Below are 18,536 nucleotides of genomic sequence, written 5' to 3'. Positions count from 1 at the left end.
ATAAGAGCTTATTTCTCACAATTCTGGAGACTGGGAAGTCTAAGATCAAGGTGCCAGCATGCTCAGATTCTGGTGAAGCCTCTCTTCCTGGTTGCTTCATAATCAGTGCCTTCTTGCTGTGTCTTCACATGGTTTAAGGGGCAATGGAACTCTCTGGGGTCTCTTTTATAAGGACAGTAATCACCTCCCAAAGACCCTACCTCCTAAAACCATCATATTGGGGGTTAGGATTTCCACATATGAATTTTGAGAGAGCACAAACATTCAGACCGTAGTATTCTACCTCTGGCTTCCCAAAATTCACGTCTTTCTCACATGCAAAATACATGTATTCCATCCCAATAGACCCCAAGTCTTAACCAGTTCCAGCATCAACTCAAAAGCCTGAAGTCGAAAGTCTCCTCTAAATCAGAAATGAGTGAGACTCAAGGCTGATTCACTCTGAGGCAAAATTCCTCTCCAGCTGTGACCCTGTGAAATCAAACAAGTCATGTGCTTCCAAAATACAATGGTGGGACAGATGTAGAGTAAACAGTCCCATTCCGAAAGAGAGAAATAGGAAAGGAAAAGGTGACAGGTCCCAAACAAGTCCAAAACCCAACAGTGCAAACAACATTAAATCTTAAGGCTTGAGAATAATTTCCTTTGCCTGGATGTTCTGCCACCAGGCCCACTGGGGCAGTGATCCCACCTTCTGGACACACTGGGGTATCCCTAGCCCCATGGATTTGCTAAGTGAGGCCCATGTGGCAGCTCTCACAGATTGAAGTTTCAATGTGCATTTCTCCCGGGATGGAGCCAATGTCTCTACTGCTCTGGGGTTGCGGGAAGTGGTGCCTGCCTCCATGGCTTTATTTATTGGGCATTGCTCTAGCAGGGGCTTTCTGCAGTGGCATCACCCTCACCACCAAGGCCCTCTGCCTGCATCATGTGCCTGCAGCTCTGGGTAACTCTATCCTTTGAAATCTGGGCAGAGGTAGCCATCTATACTCCCATGGCTCTGCTGGGCAGGGGTAGGGTCCCTATGGCTTTGTGTGCAGTTGGTCTGGCTTGTTGAAACCCAGGCAATGGCCTCCTTCTTTTGAAACTGAGGAGGTAGGCTTGATGATCTCTGAGTCCTTTTTGGGGTCCTTCTTTTTCTGTGTTGAGGAATATTTCCTGTTTGCTGCTGAATGGCTCTATGGTTCCATCCTGTAAAATCTAAGAAGTCTAACAACCTTGCTTCTTTCCTTTCTATCTCTTTCCCCTTCAGTTCATATTGGCAGTTTTCCTGCTGGGGTAGCTGATTAAACCAATGGTTTACACCCATACTAATCTCCTTATCAAAGTTTGCATGGACATACCCTTAGTATTCTCTTCCTAACATGTTTCTCATATTTTGAGATATGGATAGGCTGAGAATTTTCTGAATTTTTAAGTTCTGCTTCTTTTGGGGTTAACAGTTGTCTTAAGTCCTTTCTTTCTTCTTGCATTTTACTATAAGGGTTCAAGAGATGTCAAGCTGCACCTTTAACACTTTGCTTAGAAATAGCTTCAACCAAATATTCAATTTCATTAATCATAAGTTCTACCTGCCACAAAACAACAGGGCACAAACATAATTCAGCTAAGTTATTTGCCAGTCTATAACAAGGATTGCCTTTCCTCCAGTTCCTCATTTCTGAGGCCTCATCAAGATTGCCTTTTACAGTCTGTATTTCTACCAACATTCTGTTCATGACACTTAAGTATTCTCTAAGAGAATGAGGTTTTCTCTATCGCTCTTCTCTTCTTCTGAGCCCTCACCAGATTCACTTTAATGGTCAGTTCATGGCGATGTATATAGACTTTTTCCAGCACGTACTTCAAAACACTTCCAGACTCTACCCATTACCCAGTTCCAAAGATGCTTCCACATTTTTAGGTATTTCTAAGGGCAGCACGTGGTACCAACTTTCTACGTTAGTCCAATTTTGTTGCTATAAACAGAAATACCATAAACTAGGTGGATTATAAATAATAGAAAGTTATTTCTCACAGTTCTGGAGGCTGGGAAGTCAGAGATCAAGGTACCAGCATGGTTGGGTTTGGTGAATGTTCTTCAAGACCATGGAAGAGAGTGTCTGAAATTGAGTGTAGGGCCATATCAAAGAAGTGAGAGGCTAAGGCATTGGGAGGCTCATTTACCTGGATATTAAAATCACAAGAATTATAGGTATAATGTAGTTGAGTATGACAGGAGGAAAATTTTTCAAGGAAGGAGGGAAGTGACTGCAACCTGTTGAGATTCAGATATATTCTGATTATGGAACCCAGAGCTGGGCATTTCTAAAGTGAAGGAGGGGCTTCCCTGGTGACGCAGTGGTTGAGAGTCCGCCTGCCGATGCAGGGAACACGGGTTCGTGCCCCGGTCCGGGAAGATCCCACATGCCGCGGAGCGGCTATGCCCGTGAGCCATGGCCGCTGAGCCTGCGGATCCGGAGCCTGTGCTCCGCAATGGGAGAGGCCACAACAGTAAGAGGCCCGCGTACCGCAAAAACAAAAACAAAAACAAAAACAAATAAAGTGAAGGAGGATGAATGGTTTGAAAGCAGACTGAGAATCATGAAACACATCTACTTCATCTCCAGGTCTGTGAAGGAGAATAAACAGTCACCACTTGGAAGAGTTGCAGGGCAAGTAGTATCCTCAAGGGACAGCCACATTTCCTTTAGATAGAGAAAGTGAGGGGAATTTTGAGAGAAAAGAATATAGGGGATTTGACAATGACTAACTGTGAATCCAGAGGACACAATGGAAGGATTCAGAACTTGGGTTGATGGGGCCAGAAAAAGGACTGTGATGGCCATGGAGGGATTAGCATGCAGAGATACATAAAGTGGGTGAAGGACACCAAAAGATCAGTACTGAAGATCTCAGGATGAAGCAAGGCAATTTGTGTCACTGTGGTGAAGAATGGGGAGGCTGGAGGAACTGTCAAGCTCTGAGACTTTTTCTCAGTCCTTACTAATGGAACTGTGATGGTAGGTGAGGTGCATAACTGCTATGATCTGATGGATCTCAGAGGCTTTCTTGTGAGTTCTGCTGAAAGAGGTGACAGGTTTAGAGTTCAGAAAAGAGAACTCTGCTGAATTGTTTTTTTATTGAAGTACAGTTGATTTACAACATTTCAGGTGTACAGCAAAGTGATTCAGTTATATATATATATATATGTACTTTTTTAGGTTCTTTTCCATTGTAGGTTATTACAAGATATTGAATATAGTTCCCATGTGCTATACAGTAGGTCCTTGTTGTTTATTTTATATATAGTAGTGTGTATCTGTTAAGCCCAAATTCCCAATTTATCCCTCGCACCCCCATTTCCCCTTTGATAACCATAAGTTTGTTTTCTATGTCTGAGTCTATTTCTGTTTTGCAAATGAGTTAATTTGTGTCAATTTTTTAGATTCCACATATAAGTGACATCATATGTTATTTGTCTTTCTCTGACTTACTTCACTTAGTATGATAATTTCTAGGTCCATCCGTGCTGCTGCAATTGATGTTATTTCATTCTTTCTTATGGCTGAGTACTATTCCACTGTACATATATACCACATCTTCTTTATCCATTCGTATGTTGATGGACGTTTAGGTTGCTCCCATGTCCTGGCTATTGTAAATAGTGCTGCAGTGAACACTGGGGTGCATGCATCTTTGTGAATGATGGTTTTCTCCGGATATATGCCCAAGAGTGGATTGCTGGATCGTATGGCACCTCTACTTTTAGTTTTTTAAGGGACCTCCGTACTGTTCTCCATAGAGGCTGCACCAATTTACATTCCCACCAACACAGTGTAGGAGGGTTCCTTTATCTCCATACCTTCTCCTGCATTTATTATTTGTAGACTTCGCTGAACGGCCGTTCTGACCCATGTGAGGTGGTACCTCATTGTAGTTTTTTTTTTTTTTTTTTGGCGGTACGTGGGCCTCTCACTCTGTGGCCTCTCGCGTTGCGGAGCACAGGCTCCGGACATGCAGGCTCAAGGGCCATGGCTCATGGGCCCAGCTGCTCCGCGGCATGTGGGATCTTCCTGGACCGGGGCACGAACCCGTGTCCCCTGCATCGGCAGGCGGACTCTCAACCACTGTGCCACCAGGGAAGCCCCTCATTGTAGTTTTGATTTGCATTTCTCTAATAATTAGCAATGTTGAGCATATTTTCATGTGCCTTTTGGCCATCTTTATGTCTTCTTTGGAGAAATGTCTATTTAGGTCTTCTGTCCATTTTTTGATTGGGTTGTTTGTTTTTTTGATATTGAGCTGTGTAAGTTGTTTGTATATTTTGTCAATTACGCCTTTGTCAGTCATATTGTTTGCAGATATTTTCTTCCATTGAATAGATTGTCTTTTCATTTTGTTTATGATTTCCTTTTGCTGTGCAAAAGCTTTTAAGCTTAATTAGGTCCCATTTGTTTAGTTTTGCTTTTGTTTCCATTGCTCTAGGAGACAGATCCAAAGATTATTGCTGCTATTTATGTCAAAGAGTGTTCTGCCTATGTTTTCCTCTAGGAGTTTTATAGTATCCGGTTTTACATTTAGGTCTTTAATCCATTTTGAGTTTACTTTTGTATATGGTGTTAGAGAATGTTCTAATTTCATTCTTTTACATGTAGCTGTCCAGTTTTCCCAGCACCACTTATGGAAGAGACTGTCTTTTCTCCACTGTATATTCTTGCCTCCTTGACTGTAGGTGCATGCATTTATTTCTGGGCTCTCTATCCTGTTCCGTTGATCTAAATGTCTGTTGTTGCGCCAGTACCATACTCTTTTGATCACTGCAGCTTTGTAGTATAGTGTGAAGTCAGGGAGTGTGATTCTTCCAGCTCCATTCTTCTTTCTCAAGATTGTTTTGGCTATTTGTAGTCTTTTGTAAAAAAAATTTTTGTTCTAGTTCTGCTAAAAATGCCATTGGAAATTTGATAAGGATTGCATTGACTCTGTAGATTGCCTTGGGTAGTTTGGTCATTTTAACAATATTGATTATTCTGATTCAAGAACATGATATATCTTTCCATCTGTTTGTATCATCTTAAATTTTTTTCATTGGTGTTTCATAGTTTTAAGAATACAGGCCTTTTGCCTCCTTAGGTAGGTTTTTTCCTAGGTATTTTATTCTTTTTGATGCAATGGTCAATGGGATTGTTTCCTTAATTTCTCTTTCTGATATTTTATTGTTAGTGTATAGAAATGCAACAGATTTCTGTGTATTAATTTTGTATACTGCAAATTTATTGATGAGCGCTAGTAATTTTCTGGTAGTGTCTTTAGGATTTTCTATGCATAGTATCATGTCACCTGTGAATGGTGACAGTTTTACTTCTTCCTTTCCAATTTGGATTCCTGTTATTTCTTTTTCTTCTCTGATTGCTGTGACTAGGACTTCCAAAACTATGATGAATAAAAGTGGTGAGAGTGGATATTCTTCTTGTCTTTTTCCTGATCTTAAGAGGGAATGTTTTCAGCTTTTCACCATAGAGTATGGTGTTTGCTGTGCATTTGTCATATATGGCCTGTATGATTCTGCTGAATTTTATGAAAACCCCCCATGATCAGGCAAAACTCATGATTTTATAAAACATTTTTATTATTTTACAATATCATACTGATGATAAAAGTGATTTTGTCTCCTCAAGTACCTTTCCAATGGGCTATAGGAGGAGTAATATTACTGCTTGAATTCAACACTTTAAGAAAGCTGTTAAAATTTCACTGGTTTCAATAAAGAAATGAAATATAGTATCTATTATGAGTTTGAGGATGATGGTAATTTACATTGAAAATTATGCAGGAACAAAGTTTATGGTTCCTGTGTCTTTATGGATATTTTATCGCCATAGGTTGGCACAGTGTTTAAGGAAATATTATTATATTCATTTTATAGATGAAGAGTCTGTGGTTCAGAGAAGTTAAATAAGTTAAAGCCAATATTTGAACCTAATTTTGTTTTGGTCCAGGCCCTTACAGTTGGGCATTTGCTCATGCTTGTACAGTGTTTTCATATAAATTACCTTATTTGCACAGATAAAAGTTTAGTTTAGTTTTATTGATTCTCCTCCAAGCTCCCTAGAATATCAGAGTTCATTTCAGCCAACAGAACTTGCTCTAGATTTACATTAGAGTTGCATCTTACTGATCCTCAAAATCCACGTCCTTGTTGTTTTCCTGCAAATGAATAGGTTAAAGGAACATAAACTCCTGCCCACTAGAAATCTTGTGTTTTTTCTAGGAAAACAAACTGCCATGAAAACCTGATAAAAATGAATTCTTGTTAAAATCAAGAAAACAGTAAGTAAACCTCTTTTGATTTTAGCATTTTTCTTGTCCCCCCCTTGATTTTTTAACAGAACATTTTCATATTTGATATATGCAAAAGAATACATGCAATATATGTATAAACTATGTAAGCAAATTAACAAAAGAAAACTAGCCTACTCCCCCAAGCTTGAGCTGGATACTGCTGAAGCTCTCTGAGGCCTCCTCCCAAGCTCTTCCTCCTGCCTTCCATACAGAGGAAAACATTACTCTGTGTTGGTGTTTATGATATCCTTGCTTTAAAGATGATGTATCCCTAGAAATTATATTGATTATTTTTTCATGTCTTTGAACTTTACAAAAATGGTATGATACAGTATATGGTTTTATGCATCTTGTTACTACATTATCTTGTTTACACTTGTCTATGTTTCTTCCTTTTGACAGTTTGTTTCAAACTATAATATATAGTATAGTATATAGTATACGTAAGCATATATATATTAACGTAATATTGAATAAAGCAGTAACAGTGGATAATTTGCCTCATACTTTACTTACTTTATGATGTATTTTATTTCATTTTATTTTTTCTCAAGCTTAGAAGTATCATTAACAAAATTGTGTATATTGAAGTGTGCAATGTGATGATCTGATATACATACACATTGTGAAATGATAATCCTCGTATTTACTTTAAAAAGAAATCTTTCTAATGTTTCTCCCTTTAGACTGATTTTTCTTTTTTTAGACTGATTTTTGCTCAAGTCCATGTTAATTCATTCAGGTTCATTTTTACTCCAAGTTTCTAACAGTATATTTTCAAAAAATTATGAACAGGTTTGAATTTTAGCAAATCATTTTCTATATCTGTTGAAATGACAATAATGTTTTATCTTTTAATAAATAAATGTGGTATTTTACATTTATGGCTTTCATAATGTTAAACTTTCTTCCCATTCCTAGAAAAGGACTAATTTGGTCTTGATGTACTGTTTTTTAAATGCCATGGTATTTCACTTTCCCAGTATTCTGTTTAGTGACTTTTTTCATCTGTATTCATTTGTGAGATTGGACTAAAATTTTTCTCTTTCTATCTTTGTCTAGTTTTGGTATTAGGCTTATACTAGCCTTACAAATTAGTTATCTAAGTGTTACCTCTTTTTCTATTTTCTGGAACAATTCATAAAATTTTAGAATATTTTTTTCCTTGAAAATTCAATAAAATTCATTAAACTGTCTGGGCTTGACAGTTTATTTGTATGAAAAAATTTAACTTCTGATTCAATTTCTTTATAATTATGGAATGGTTAAGAATTTTTATTTATTCTTGAGTCATTTTTTGGTAAGTTATATTTTCTTGGAATTTAGTCATTTTGTGTAAGTTTCCAAATTTATTGGCCTAAATTTTTTATTGTGTTCTTGGTTGTCTTTTTCATTTTATATGTCTGTGGTAAATCCTCCTCTTCATTTTTTTTTTTTGATAAATTTATTTATTTTATTTTTGGCTGCGTGTGTCTTTGCTGCTAAGTGTGAGCTTTTCTCTGGTTGTGGCGAGTGGGGACTACTCTTCATTGCAGTGCGTGGGCTTCCTATTGACGTGGCTTCTCTTGTTGTGGAGCACGTGCTTCAGTAGTTGTGGTGTGTGGGCTCAGTATTTGTGATGCATGGGCTTAGTTGCTCCACAGCATGTGGGATCTTCCCTGACCAGGGCTCGAACCTGTGTCCCCTGCATTGGCAGGCCAATTCTTAACCACTGTGCCACCAAGGAAGTCCCTCCTTTTCATTTCTAATGTTGTTTATTTGTGTCTCTGTTTTTTTCAATCATGTCACTTAAGTTTGTCTATTTTAACTGTCTTTTCAAATGATTAACTTTCTATGTTGAAATAAACTTAACTTTCAAAAAAGTGGCAACAATGGCACAGAGAACATTTGCCTTATCATTTATTACTGCCCCTTCCTACCACACATGTGTACATACATACAGTTTATTTTTTCTGAACCATTTGAAGAAAGGCTGCATGTTTCATGCCTATATAATTCTTAATACATTCGTGTAACTTTCCTAGGAACAAAAGTATTCTCTTTCATGACCACAGTATAATTATCCAGTTTAGGAGACTGGGTATAATACTTTGATTTAATCCATAGTCTACATTCCATCTGTAGAACTTTTAAATTTGGCTATTATATTTTTTGTATAATTTATACAAAATTTGTTCTTTTTGAAAACCGTTTGGTCATTGTTGATTTTTCATTTTTAAAAACGGCTTTATTGAGGTATGATTTACATACTGTAAAGTTCACCCAGTATGAATGTTCAGTTTGATAATTTTTAGGAAATGTATCCTGTTGTACAGTAATCACCAAAATCCAGTTTTGGAACATATTCATCCACTCAAAAAGTTCCTTCATGCCCATCTGGAACCAGTCCTCACTCTGACTCCTAGCTCCAGGAAACCACTGTCCTACTTTGTCTCTATAATTTTGCCCTTCCTAGAAATTTCTTAAAAGTGAAATCATGCAATGTATAGTTTTTTGTATCTGGCTTCTTTAGTGTAGCATGATGTTTTTGAAGTTCACCTATCTTGTTGTGTACATCAATAGCTGCTTTTTATTGCTGAATAATAGTCCATCGTTGGGATATGCCATATTTTAAAAAATCCATTCATCATTTGATGGACAGTTGGGTTGTTCCCAGTTTTTTATATTATTAATAAGGCTTTTGTGAATAGTCACATATAAGCCTTTGTGTGGGTATATGTTTTCCTTTCTCTTCAGTAGATAGCTAGGTGTGGAATTCTTGGGTTATATAGCAAGTTTACATTTAACTTTTTATGATACTGCCAAACAATATCCCAAAGTGGTTGTATTATTTTACCTTCTCATTGTCAGTATATAAAGGTTTCAGTTGTTCTGCATCCTTGCAACATTTGGTATTGTCAGTCTTTTCTTTTTAGCTATTCTAGTGGATATGCAGTGTTATCTCATTGTGGTTTAAATTTGCATTTCCTTAATGACTAATTATACTGAGCATCTTTTCATGTTCTTATTCATTATTCACATATTTTCTTTTGTGAATTGTCTATTTAATTACTTTTTCCCAATCTTAAAAATTGGGTTGTTTGCCTTTTTATTACTGTGTAATAAGAATTTTTTTATCTTCCAGGTATAAGTTTTTTTTAATCAGATATATGATTTGCCCATATTTTCTCATAATATGTGGGCTTTTTTTCTTTTTCTTAATAGTTCCTTTTGAAGAGCAAAAACTTCTAATCTTGATAAAGCCTAAGTTATCAACATTTTCTTATATAGATAATTATTTTAATATAATATCTAAGAAATCTTTTTCTAACCCAAGGAAAAAAATTCCTCTAGAAACTTAAAGAAGTTTTATAATTTTAGCTCTTTCATGTAGGTGTTTAATCTGTTTTTAGTTAATATTTGTATATTAAATTCTTTTTTTATATGCATATTAAAATATTTCAGCACCATTTGTTGAATAGTTTATTCTTTTTATCACTTGGTACCTTTACTGAAAATCAGTGGATCATAAATGTAAGGTTTATTTTTGGACTGTCTTTTCTATTCCATTGATCTGTATTGTTATACTTATTTTGATTACTTATGCACTTTCATTCCACCTTTTATATCTTTCAATAGTTTATATTCGTTATCAGCTATTCCGATATCTGAAGTCCTTTTTTGCCCAGGAAAATTTTTTGTTGTTTCTGCTGATTCTAAATCATAGTACTTGTTACCTTGTGGGTTTAGTGGCATGTGTGAACTCATATTTGGCTGAACTTCATCTGCATGAATTTTGAGGGCCTTAGCTGGGAATTCCTTCATTCACAGAAGATATGTATTTGCTTCTAGCAGAGCCAGAGGTGTGATATCAACCTAAGACAGGTGCCTGGACTAGGGTGAGGCAAGTGAGGTTGTCTAGGGTGCAAAATTTAAGGAGGCACTCACTCTCAGAGTCCTGCAAGAGTGCCTCCTTAAATTTGCACCCTAAGTGCCTCTCTTGCCTCACTCTAGTCCTGGCCCTGTCAGAGACAGCTTTAATCCACTTCAAAGTTCTTCATTTACTGTGGGCGTCAGGTTATCTTGCTTCTCCTAACAATGGCCCCAAGCCCAGCTTCCTGAGACATCCTTAATCCCCTTCCAGGTTCTTGACTCAATGCAGGAGTTTCAGGGTTAGCTCCCCTCTCAAGCAAGGGGCCCCAAACCTCAGTTTCCTGATGTCAGTGACACATAAGAATTTATATTCTTGGGTAACTTGGCTTTCAGATTGCTTATAGCTCACCATTTCTGTTCAGCTCAATGTTTTTTTTTCTGTTGTTAGATTTTATTTTTTATCATAAACCATCAATGCATTGAAAAATGTGTTATTTACCCAAGATTTAATTTTATTATAGTTACCAAAGTCATCAAAATATGTAGCCTATGGTATGTTCGAAAGTGATAACTAATTTCTTTAAAGACCATAATTTTCGTGTTTCCTTTAACTAGAAAAATATGCCTTAACATTTTTAAAAGCAGATTTTTTTTAGAATGATTAGTAGATGAAAAATGTAGACAATTTGTAGGTTGAGTAATAAATATGTGCCAAATGATTCGCTTGACCTTAAATAATAGAATAATTTTTATTTTGACTCATTCATCAGTCCTCAAAATAGTACTGTTAGATACTTGGTGATTTTCTCTCTTATGTGATTAAGCCCCTGCTAAGCAGGTGAGCCTGATCGTGCTCAGAGAATGCTGATTTGCTTTATTAAGGTACTTTGCTCACAAGCATGGTTTCTGGATGTGGTATATGATCTGAAGCCCAAGAAAAATGAACTATGAAGCCTCGCAAGGTAGAACAGAGTAACAATTTCACACTAAACTTATGGTGAATAAATACTCTAATTATTAAACCGTCTACTTCAGGGATAATAGGAATGAGAAACAGTTGATTTAATTAAGAAAGTAAAGTATTTTTTTTGGAAAATCTAAACTTTCGTTAGAGAATAACAGGGAGAAGAAACTTGAAATGATCTTTTATCATTTAGGGAGCAAAGGAGGAAACAAATTGCCCTGAGTTTCAGATTCGTCTAATAATAATGCAGGCTCTCTCTCGGCCCCTGTGTCCTTCCCTATATAAAGAGGCATTGGACCAGAAGGTCTCTAAGGTACCAAGCTTGGGATACTATGTACGACCTGTTCCACGGGCATCATGAATCGGTATTCACAGCCAGAGACAGATAGACCTGGCTAGAATCAACGTTCAACCACTACGGGTTAGGTGAACTTGGATTAGTGGCCAGGCTTAGCTTCACCATGAGAAAATGTAGATAATAACAATCTTACCCTCATTAGGTTGTTTGGAGGATTAAGTGAAATATTAGATGAATAATGCTTAGCAGAGTGGTTGATACAGAGTAAATGCCAAATGCATATAGGCAGTATTATTGTTGTTTTCTGCTTGGTTTGGGGAATTTATGCCAAGTCACTTATAGGCCTGGATCTTCATGCCCCCTTTGATGTAGTGTTATGTATCTTATAATTGAGAGAAATAAGATACTTTATAAAAATTCTTTTGGAGGAGCTGAAATTTGAATATTTTGTTAGTGATGTTACATTGCAACTACCATGTTGAGGAGTAATTTCCTTAGTTTAATTATCTGCCATTAGAACTAAGCCGACCAAATTATCACAGTTCAGAAGGAAGACAGACATTTTGGTCAGCATTGGTTCCTTATGTAGACACAACTAGATGTTGGTTTTAAATGACTGAGATAACCAAATCTATTCTAATCATGTTCTTCATCTTGTTATTTAAATGAAAAATTAATGTGTTGGGTTGGCCCAAAAAGTTCCTTTGGTTTTTAAGTAAAAATAAAAGACACATTTTTCATTTTCACCAAGAACTTTATTGAGCAACGTATTCACCCTTTTGTTCCAGTACTTTCTGCCATTTTTCTGGCAACTTCATAATTCCATCTTCCCAAAACTTTTTATCTTTTTGAGCAAAGAATTGTTCCAGGTGCCTTTTACAGTCTTCCAGGGAATTGAAATTTTTTCTATTAGGAGAATTTTGCAAAGACCGAAATAAATGGAAATCTGAAGGTGCAATGTCTGGTGAATACGGCGGATGAATCAGAACTCCCTAGCCAAGCTGTAACAGTTTTTGCCTGGTCATCAAAGAAACATGCAGTCTTGTGTTATCCTGATGGAAGATTATGCATTTTCTGTTGACTACTTCCAGATGCTTTTCATTGAGTGCTGCTTTCAGTTGGTCTAATTGGGAGCAGTACTTATTGGAATTAATCATTTAGTTTTCTGGAAGGAGCTCATAATAGAGGACTCCCTTCCAATCCCACCATATACACATCACCTTCTTTGGATGAAGACCGGCCTTTGGTGGTGTTGTTGGTAGTTCGTTTTGCTTGCCCCATGATCTCTTCTGTTCCACATTATTATATAGTATCCACTTTTCACTGCCAGTCACAATTTGTTTTAAAAATGGAAAGTTTTCATTACGTTTAAGTAGAGAACTGCATGCGGAAATACAGTCAAGGTTTTTTTCACTTATGTGGAACCCAAACATCAAAGCGATGAGCATAACCAAGCTGGTGCAAATGATTTTCAACACTTGATTTGGTTATTTTGAATATGTCATGTTTCTCCCGAGTGCTATAACATTGATTGTTCTCAATTAATGTCTCAATTTGATCACTATCAACTTCAACTGGTTGACCCGACCATGGAGCGACGTCCAGTGAGAAACCTCCAGCATGAAACTTTGCAATTCACTTTTGACACATTTGATCAGTCATAGCACCTTCTAAATACACTGCACAAATCGTTTTTGTTTTTTTTTTTTTTTTTGCATTTCACTTGCGTTTTTACCTTTCTTGAAATAATAAAGCATAGTATGCTGAAAATGTTGCTTGTCTTCCATCTTCAATATTAAAATGGCTACTACACAAAAATTCACCAGTTTTGATAAGATTTTTAAAATGCATACAGATATGACAGCTGTCACAATACAACCTTAATTGTTTTGGGTTTGTTATTGTAGGTCTTTTCCTTCTCTTGTGTTTCTTGCCTAGAGAAGTTCCTTTAGCATTTGTTGTAAAGCTGGTTAGGTGGCGCTGAACTCTCTCAGCTTTTCCTTGTCTGTAAAGGTTTTAATTTCTCCATCAAATCTGAATGAGAGGAAAAAGAAAAAAAAATCTGAATGAGATCCTTGCTGGGCAGAGTAATCTTGGTTGTAGGTTTTTCTCCTTCATCACTTTAAATATGTCCTGCCACTCCTTTCTGGCTTGCAGAGTTTCTGCTGAAAGATCAGCTGTTAACCTTATGGGGATTCCCTTGTGTGTTATTTTTCCCTTGCTGCTTTTAATATGTTTTCTTTGCATTTAATTTTTGATAGTTTGATTAATATGTGTCTTGGCATGTTTCTCCTTGGATTTATCCTGTATGGGACTCTCTGTGCTTCCTGGACTTGACTATTTCCTTTCCCATATTAGGGAAGTTTTCAACTATAATCTCTTCAAATATTTTCTCAGTCCCTTTCTATTTTTCTTCTTCTTCTGGGACCCCTATAATTCGAATGTTGGTGCATTTAATGTTGTCCCAGAGGTCTCGGAGACTGTCCTCAGTTCTTTTCATTGTTTTTTCTTTATTCTGCTCTGCAGTAGTTATTTCCACTATTTTATCTTCCTGGTCACTTATCCGTTCTTCTGCCTCAATTATTCTGCTATTGATCCCATCTAGAGTATTTTAAATTTCATTTATTGTGTTGTTCGTCGTTGCTTGTTTCCTCTTTAGTTCTTCTAGGTCCTTGTTAAATGTTTCTTGGACTTTCTCTATTCTATTTCCAAGATTTTGGATCATCTTTACTATCTTTATTCTGAATTCTTTTTCAGGTAGACTGCCTATTTCCTCTTCATTTGTTAGGTCTGGTGGGTTTTTATGTTGCTCCTTCATCTGCTGTGTGTTGTTCTGTCTTCTCATTTTGCTTATCTTACCGTGTTTGGGGTCTCCTTTTTGCAGGCTACAGGTTCGTAGTTCCCATCGTTTTTGGTGTCTGTCCCCAGTGGCTAAAGTTGGTTCAGTGGGTTGTGTGGGCTTCCTGGTGGAGGGGACTAGTGCCTGTGTTCTGGTGGATGAGGCTGGATCTTGTCTTTCTGTGGCCTTATTATGATTTTAGGCAGCCTCTCTGCCAATGGGTGGGGTTGTGTTCCTGTTTTGCTAGTTGTTTGGAATAGGGTGTCCAGCACTGTAGCTTGCTGGTCGTTGAGTGAAGCTGGGTGTTGGTGTTGAGATGGAGATCTCTGGGAGATTTTTGCCATTTGATATTACGTGGAGCTGGGAGGTCTCTTGTGGACCAGTGTCCTGAAGTTGGCTCTCCCACCTCAGAGGCACAGCACTGACTCCTGGCTGCAGCACCAAGAGCCTTTCATCCACATGGCTCAGAATAAAAGGGAGAAAAAGTAGAAAGAAAGAAATAAAATAAAGATAAAATAAAGTTATTAAAATAAAAATAATTATTAAGAAATTTTTTTTTCAAAAGTAAAAAAGAAAAAAGGACGGACAGAACCCTAGGACAGATGGTGAAAGCAAAGCTATACAGACAAAATCTCACTACACACTCACAAAAAGAGGAAAAGGGGAAAAAAGCATAAATCTTCCTCTCAGAGTCCACCTCCTCAATTTGGGATGATTCTTTGTCTATTCAGGTATTCCACAGATGCAGGGTACATCCAGTTGATTGTGGAGCTTTAATCTGCTGCTTCTGAGGCTGCTGGGAGAGATTTCCCTTTCTCTTCTTTGTTCTCACAGCTCCCGGGGCTCAGCTTTGGATTTGGCCCCGCCTCTGAGTGTAGGTCGCCTGAGGGCATCTGTTCTTCGCTCAGACAGGACAGGGTTAAAGGAGCATCTGATTCAGGGGCTCTGGCTCACTCAGGCCGGGGGGAGGGAGGGGCACGGAGTGCGGGGCGAGCCTGCGGCGGCAGAGGCCAGCGTGACGTTGCACCAGGCGGAGGCGCGCCACGCGTTCTCCCGGGGAAGTTGTCCCTGGATCCCGGGACCCTGGCAGTGGCGGGCTGCACAGGCTCCCGGGAGGGGGTTGTGGATAGTAACCTGTTCTCGAACACAGGCTTCTTGGTGGCGGCAGCAGCACCCTTAGCGTCTCGGGCCCGTCCCTGGGATCCGTGCTTTTAGCCGCGGCTCGCGCCCGTCTCTGGGGTTCGTGCTTTTAGCCGCGGCTCGCGCCCGTTTCTGGAGCTCCTTTAAGCAGCGCTCTTAATCCCCTCTCCTCGCGCACCAGGAAACAAAGAGGCAAGAAAAAGTTTCTTGCGTCTTCGGCAGCTCCAGACTTTTCTCCGGACTCCCTCCCGGCTAGCTGTGGTGCACTTCAGGCTGTGTTCACACCGCCAGTCCTCTCCCTGTGCTCCGACTGAAGCCCGAGCCTCAGCTCCCAGCCCCGCCCGCCCCGCGGGTGAGCAGACAAGCCTCTCGGGTTGGTGAGTGCCGGTCGGCCCTGATCCTCTGTGCGGGAATCTTTCCGCTTTGCTCTCCGCACCCCTGTTGCTGTGCTCTCCTCCGCGGCTTCGAAGCTCCCCCCTCCACCACCCGCAGTCTCCGCCCGTGAAGGGGCTTCTAGTGTATGGAAATCTTTCCTCCTTCACAGCTCCCTCCCACTGATGCAGGTACCGTCCCTATTCTTTTGTCTCAGTTTTTTCTTTTGCTCTACCCAGGTATGTGGGGAGTTTCTTTCCTTTTGGGAAGTCTGAGGTCTTCTGCCAGCGTTCAGTGGGTGTTCTGTAGGAGTTGTTCCACGTGTAGATGTATTTCTGGTGTATGTGTGGGGAGGAAGGTGATGTCCGCGTCTTACTCTTCCGCCATCTTCCCCCTCACCTCCACAATACAATCTAACCAAATTGTTTCCAATGCAGTTAAAGACGACTAAATGCTACTAGATCCATCTTATGAAACTGAACGAACTTTTTGGCCAACCCAATACATCTTATGATACCGGGCTCCTGATTTCTTGAAGACCTGTCACCAGTACAATGTGAGTGTAGGCTTTCTGTTCACTTTCCAACACCACTCAATACAGAGTGGCATAGAGTGATTGGTTTAGCTTGGTCACTTAAGTTTATTTCAGATCTCTATGAAACTTTATAGAAACACTTTAGAAAAATGTTCTGACAGGAAAACTTTAGAATACAGATTTTGATATCTCTGGGACTTGAATAGAGAGTGATTTTCTACCAGAGGGATGGGCAAATGCAGAAAAGATTTATATACATAAATAAATAAATAAATAAGTCTATCTATCTATCTGGCACGATTCTCTTTTTGGAACAATCAGCTTGAAGCTATGAAGAGACATTTGTGATTGCCAGGTAATTGACTTCACTTGTGGGCCAGGCCAAATTGCATTAATTGTGTTGCTCACAAATAATAGTCTCAAGCACCACTACATCTTGTGAATAATTACCTCAGGTACACAATACTATAATTAAGACTCTTGTTCTAAATCATACTTATCCAGTTTGTTCTTGCTTGCTAAGTGGGGCATCTCAAGTGGCTTAAACTTATCCGCTAACACTGTAGGGTTATTATTGTAGGACTGAAAAGAGGAAACATCCTGCTGGCCCGTGGGATGATTACGGAGTACAGTCTTAAAAGGTAGGTAGATCAAGCGCCTTAGTGAGGTGCAGAATGCTACATCAGCAGGAAGCAGCACTAACGCTGTACCTGAGCGGTCTCTGAAGCCAACTCCTAAAAGGTACCATGAGTTTCCATTTTCACCCAAAATTCTGATGGCTTTTATTTATTTATTATAAATTTATTTATTTATTTTCAGCTGCGTTGGGTCTTCGTTGCTGCTTGCAGGCTTTCTCTAGTTGAGGCGAGTGGGGGCTACTCTTCGTTGCGGTGCGCAGGCTTCTCATTGTGGTGGCTTCTCTTGTTGCGGAGCATGGGCTCTAGGGATGCGGGCTTCAGTAGTTGTGGCACATGGGCTCAGTAGTTGTGACTTGCGGGCTCTAGAGCGCAGGCTCAGTAGTTGTGGCACACGGGTTTAGTTGCTCCGCGGCATGTGAGATCTTCCAGGCCCAGGGATCAAAGCCATGTCCCCTGCATTGGAAGGCGGATTCTTAACCACTGCACCACCAGGGAAGTCCCCTGATGGCTTTTAAAACACCCAGTGGATCTTGGACATTTTTACATACAATCCCAATGGGGTTTTCCAATGATAAAAGAGGTTCTGGCCACAGAGAGGTTTGTTCCCTGAGTGAAAGGTGAACGTTCCCTTTCCTCTCTGCTTCTCTTCCTATCTCATACTGCATTCCGTCACCAGCATGTGGTGGACTGGACAGTGTCCTGCATTCCAGCCAGAGGAGCTGGAATTATTAATGGGTTCCTCTACTGGTTGTTTATGTGGGTGAGCAAGTTAGCCCTTTTGAGCCTTGGTTCCTTATGTGGAAAAGGGGATCTTTAGGATTATTTGAAAAACATTTCCTAATTGAGACTAGCATTATGGACTACTATAATTTTATCTCTCTGTCTAATTAATCTACCTCCCTATCCATTCCCAGGCCACTCATCCCTTTGTTTCTGACCCTCCTACACCGAACCTGCTTCTTTGCTGCCATCCCGGGATTCTCTCCTCATCCCTAGTTTTTCTCTTTGTTGTGACTGATCCTACTCTGGCCTCATGTTTACTGGCTGGCTCTTGGTTTCTTATTGTGGAAGAGTCATTTTCATGTTTACATATGGCTTTATGCCCTTATTTATCTCCGGCCTTATCAAACATCGTTGCTTAATTTTTCTCAGGCTATAGTTGGAACATCCTCCCAACTGGATCCTGTGGCCTGATATCCTAGGTGTCACCTTTGGGTGTCCCTTAATGATGTTAAATAATTGCTCACCCTTCCAAGAAAAATAAATCTCTCAGAGGGCTTCCCTCTAGAGTCCTATTTCTTAATGGACCACCTGTACCAGAATCATCTGCAGACTAACAAAGATGCAGACCCCAGTGTCTTACCCAGATTCTAGGGGGCTGAAGTCCAGGCATCTGTCTTTTAAAAAAGAATTCCTGGTGATGCTTAGGCACACTGAAGAGATTTTCTGCTACTTCTCCTTCTCTAGCCGAAAACCCTAGACGTTGTGCTTGCCTTCTGTAACAGCAGCAGCAAGGACAATAGTAATAATAACAGTAACATGCATTGATTGCTTACCGTATGCCAAGAACAACTCTA

General features: G+C 39.2%; 1 protein-coding gene across 3 annotated transcripts in view; it reads left to right on the top strand.

Annotated features, from left to right (window-relative positions):
• The window catches only part of LOC307185291 (UPF0462 protein C4orf33), a 545,785-nt gene that overhangs the window by 209,744 nt on the left and 317,505 nt on the right, over positions 1 to 18,536 (top strand). For 2 of the 3 annotated variants that reach the window (XR_013827938.1, XR_013827939.1), the window contains exon 12: positions 6,251 to 6,309. The gene's annotated coding sequence lies outside the window, so the exon portion shown is untranslated. Of the gene's footprint in view, positions 1 to 6,250; positions 6,310 to 16,901; positions 16,915 to 18,536 lie in introns of those variants that run through there. The other variant, XR_013827940.1, reaches the window with a different exon arrangement.

The sequence above is a fragment of the Stenella coeruleoalba genome, assembly GCF_951394435.1.
Source record: "Stenella coeruleoalba genome assembly, chromosome: 4".
NCBI classification, from domain to species: Eukaryota; Metazoa; Chordata; class Mammalia; order Artiodactyla; family Delphinidae; genus Stenella; species Stenella coeruleoalba.
This window is presented reverse-complemented; position numbering and strand designations above follow the sequence as displayed.